Genomic DNA, 5,233 nt, shown 5'->3' with positions numbered 1-5,233 from the left:
GGTGAAAACTGAGATTTGTTAGCCTGGTTCATTTTAGCTCTGGTAATGTTTATACTCGTTATTTCAAAGTGCCCTGCAGCATTTTACGGTACAAATTATCTTTAGCATTTAACATATCATGATGTTAAATGGAATCCCATCATAATCTTCTTAAAATTTTTCACTGGGATATGAAACATGTGTGGAGATCGGCATGCTGTCCAGTCCGCCCCACGATTCAGATGCGGAAAATCAGCCAACGATAAGTGGACGGATAGTTTAGGTAAACTGGTGTCTGTCAGTTGCGCTGTAGTATGTGACTGTGTATGTACCCTGTGACGGACTGCTGTCCTGTCCAAAGTATCTCCTACCTCATGCTTCCTATTTTGAACTTGGCTTCAGGCACAAGACAATCTTGTACTAGCTGAGTAGGTATGGAGATTGACTGGATGAATGAATACAAACTTTTTACTGAGTTTAATCTTGCTGAAGTTAGTACCGTCCCATGTACGGTGTTTGTCTTTTAAACCTTTCTAACGATGAGGATGGATGGACATTTCTCCGTCAGAATAACGAGCCTGACATCAGCATGGAGCCTCGGCTTGTTTATCAGTGATGTCATAACGCCGGCATTTCCTCTGAGATGCGCTACGACGCAGCTTTTCAGGAAACAAGCGCAGGCGTCTGACATCCAGATGCTGCCCCCTATGTTCACCCTGAGAGTCCCACTCCCCAAACCAAAATAAAGCCCCGTCGCACGGCGTCTACCGCCGACCTTGCACCATGGGACAGACAGGAAGCCTGTGCTGTTTTGCCTGGACATCTCCCCATTGTCTGGAGCTGGCTGGAGCCAGGGAGGAAGTGGGCCGCCCTGTGCAGTCAGGGGCAAACGCTCTGCGCTCCTGGCCTGGGATTCGGGCAGCCCACCTCCGTGGAGCTGCTGCTTTGTCTTCCTGGTTGGGGGCCAGGCTGGGTGGAGAGACTGACGCCACCCCGCCCTGTTTAGACCCCCCCCATCTCAGGGAGCATCTCCCCCACATGCATCCTTGTAGCCGCTTGGCTTCTGTCGTCTCTTGGGAAACTCACCCGACAGAGACCTTGCTGACATCATCCTTGGGGCAGGTTTCTTGTACGACGAATCTACCTGGCGGAAGGTCTGGGGGGGGGGGGGCTTCTCAGAGGATGCGCAGATGCCGTCGTGCCAAGCCTTGTGGTTAGGCTTCAAAAGCCGCCCAGGACGGAGAAGGACGGGGTCCACATTCCCGCGTGGCGACCAAAAGAAAGCGGGGACAATGGCGGCTGCGGGGAGAACGGTGTTAGTTTCAGATGTTCGCCGCACAAAGGCGAGAGCCTCCAACTGATATGGGCGGCTCCTGCTGCTTTGTCGCCGCTGTGCTGACACGCACCCCTTTGTCTGAGCTCCCTGTGAGCTCGGCTCGTGTTTCGCCGGCGTGGCTCAACAGGCCGTTCGTAAAGAAAAACGCTCGGGGGGCCGCGAAGCCGGCTGGGGCGACACGCCAAACCCCGTCCCACAGCGGCACCAACTGCACAGGGGGCTGTGTTATTCCCACAAAGATGTGGAGCCTGGCCAGGTGCTGGTGTGCAGTGCGGCTAAAAGCCGTTAGCCTAAATCAGGGGGTGCCATAAAGGTGGGGGGGGGGGGGGGGGGTTAGGGAGATTCCAAGGGCCCCTGCCCTGCCATACCCAGGGTTGGGGGCCCAACGTGATATGCTTTCATGAGACACAAAATCTCTAACGACACCCCTGCCCAATAGCCCAACAACTTGACCCAGGTGTTCTGGACTGGTTATGGGGACGCTGCACTGTAATGAACCTGTGTGGCAGGGGGGGAGGTCATGTGACCCTAAACTGCTGTCCCGTTTCCAGGATGAATGACTCACGCAGGGATGGGTGTTACCTAAGATAAAAAAAATATTAATGGTAAATACTAATAGACGCTCCTCTTTCATCTTGTACTCCACCTGCCACTACACCCTGTATTATTAATTAAGGTGGAGCTCAAATGTCCAAACTCTGGTCCGCCGGCGTTTCCTTAGTCTCCCTGTCCCTTCTGCCAGAAGGTACCATGAAGAATCAACCTGTCCATTCCGCCTGTGACCTTTCCCCCCGATCACCCCACGATGATTTCTTTCATAGTTTCATTTATTATTTCATCCACAATCGATCCAAGGCATGATTCCACCTTCCGCTAATTGCCATGGCAACACAGAGCCCGGTATGCTGATAAAATACTGAGTGGACACTGCGTAAGTCTGTCATCTGTTTAAACTTGTAGCTATGTGAGAGAGAGAGAGCGAAAGAGAGAGAAAGAAAGAAAGAAAGAAAGAAAGAAAAAGAAAAAGAGAAAGAAAGAGTTAACCTCAGTCAGCAGCTTTTAAATATGAAGTCTATCTGTAGATGTTGGACTTTTGTGGTTTTCAGCACCGTAAGAAAGGAGAACTACACAGAACGCATGTGATGTATGATGGAGGCTCCATGCTGATACCCAGATCCAGGCTTTCATTTGTATGTGCAAGCACAGCTGACTATGAAAAGAATTTGGCCATTTTTCCAGCAGTGAAAACCAGGTCAAAAAATGTCAGCATGAAAAAAAAAATCTTGTTGTTTCATTGCAAATTTACTTTTAGAAACGTGGCACGTAATTGAATGCAAAATGGAATCTCGTTTGTGTTTGCGGTTTAAAAGCACACTATGATTCTTTTCATAACTGGAACTGGAAAGAATGTTATGATGGCATTTGTCTATCTGAATTACTGTGGGAGCTACGCGCGAGGTGCGAAGAAGGAGTTATTTAACCTTGAGGCCCCCCTCCCTCACTTTTCCATTTTCTAATAACTTCTACACAGTAGTAGAGTTTTCCTTTGACTAAATGTCAGTCTATTGAATAATTATTGTTTTCATTTCAGCCGGGCTGATATGAATTTTAATGGGCCCTAGCTCGCCTCTGCATACATTAACTTCGCACCCTGTCCGCATGAGCTGATGTATCTGCATGTATTTTTTTAGCGGTTCATGAAGGTTGCACTTTAGGGGTTGTTATTGCAGACTTGTCCATGCTTACTTGGAGTAACCTCCCCTCCGCGGTTCGTCAATAACCTGCTAGTCTCCCGCACGAAACTCCTGGCTTTGAGGCTCAGATACCGGTTCGTCGCCCCTGTTTTTTCACACCTCTGCGCTCTCGGTCCTCGTGTCACCTTTCGCCACACCCCTCATTCACCCTTTATCCTGATCTCAGGTTTAAGGGGTTTCACAGTACCGGCTTTGTAATGGTGCATTGTTTAATCCCCGCAGCTGCCCCCAAAACCACTAATACAAAAAAAAAAAAAAAAAAAACAATCACGGAAAGTTCCTGCTTAGACTCAGCCCCATATTGTTCTCATACTTTAACACGATATTTTTTTTCTCATTTATAATTTCATGCTGATGTGAACCAGATTTTATAAAAACGCATATAAGGCCCACAACAAATGTTGAATGAAATGCCTCGGGCACTAATCGTTTACTGAAAACTGGCATTTGGGGGAAAGATTAAGCCGATAGAGTTGAGCTAGACAGCCGGTATTTAAATGTAACTTTTTTTTAAATCATTAAGACTAATTACTATGTACTGCCAGTCTCCATGTGTGTTGCCACCAGCGACCACTGGAGGACTTAAAAGACGTGGGATTGATGCGATGTTTGTTGTCTTTGTCTGTCTGAATGAAAAGCGGATGGCATGCTTATGTTTTTAAGCCACGTCGACGTCAGCTTATGATTTGTGTTCCTGCCCATCCGTCTTCTAAAACATGCCGTAGTATATTGCTTAATTGCATTTCTAGATGTAATCTTCTTGATTGTCGAATTGCGCGCACCGTCTGGTCAGATTGGTTATCCTCGATCAAACTAATAAAACTGTAAACAATGACGTTATACGTGAAAAAATACTCGTTGGTTAAAAAGTCCTTATGAAAACGATGGAAAATAGCAAGCTGACAGGCATTTCATATTTTTAAGTCTAATTATTGTTGAAGCCTAGGATGTGATTGATCTTGCACGAAGTTTTGTGTAGGCTAATGTCGAGAAGATCGGCCGCATTTGTATAAGCCTTTTTCTACTTTGAACTAGCCTTTCATGAGTTTTTGACGTTCCGGTGTGAATCGTTTCCCCTTTTTCTTTTATTTTGTGTTCAGTAAAAATGAAAAGTTACTTAACTGCAATCACCGACAGTTTTTAAAAAGCAAGGCTTACAGAGTCAGAAAGTATAAACGACATATTAAATGGCGTGAATGGAAATAAATTTGTATGAATAAAGAAGTGTGTAATTGTATACATAAATCGTTTAAATTGGCTTTAGGAGTTCTCGGTTTATTTAGAAGCCTACTGTATATGTAATGTTACTAAAATTATCTCGGGTGTTATATTACTTAATGCTTTGAGAAGTCATTCAGATCAAGTCATGTGTATCCTGTAAACTCCAGGGATCAATATGACAATAAAGCAAAATGCGTTGATGTCCCCCCCCCCCAGCGACTTCCCCATCTGCAGAAACTGCATCGACAGCTAGTCCGGTACTAGACATGGGAGGACAACTTAGAAAGACAGCAAAGAAATAACTGAAGCAAATCGTGATCGATGAGCGCGTGTTGATTAATCGATAACCAAACGTCAGTCGTCAGCTCGAGCGATAAGGTCAAGCTTTTTCAAAACGGAAAGAGAAGGGGTCTGATTCCTAAAGGATAACAAACTCAAAAGACGATCAATCAAACATCAATCAAATCGCTGTAGCCCGGGGCCAAGAAAGAAAACGGTCAGCTAAGATGAATGTAATTTCCTTATGTTCTGCATCCAAAAGGTCGATCAGGGAATGGATGCACACTGGTACCACAATCGTCGGTAGCTTTAGCCTACTGTAGCTTGTCCTGTAAATTTCACTATAAGGTGTGCACTCTACTTTGTATTAACTGAAATGAATAAGGCGGTTTAGCCCGATTTGGATCTAGCTACCATTAACACCGATATTAAAACAAATTGCCATAAATTGAATGATATTACAAAATGATTGTATAAGTTAATAATATTACATACAAACGTGTCTTTTTTGTCTACTGGAGCCCTAGGTCGAATTCTCATTCATTAATATTAAATATTAGGAATTAAACTGACATTAAAATTGACCAATGAAAAGGCTCGGTGATGATATTTGAGGCGGGGCCAATGCGAAAAGCAGAGCGGCTCGTAGCGCAGCCTTGAGCGT

Source organism: Brienomyrus brachyistius, chromosome 10, assembly GCF_023856365.1.
Source record: "Brienomyrus brachyistius isolate T26 chromosome 10, BBRACH_0.4, whole genome shotgun sequence".
Lineage (NCBI taxonomy): Eukaryota > Metazoa > Chordata > Actinopteri > Osteoglossiformes > Mormyridae > Brienomyrus > Brienomyrus brachyistius.
Note: the sequence above shows the minus strand (reverse complement) of the source record.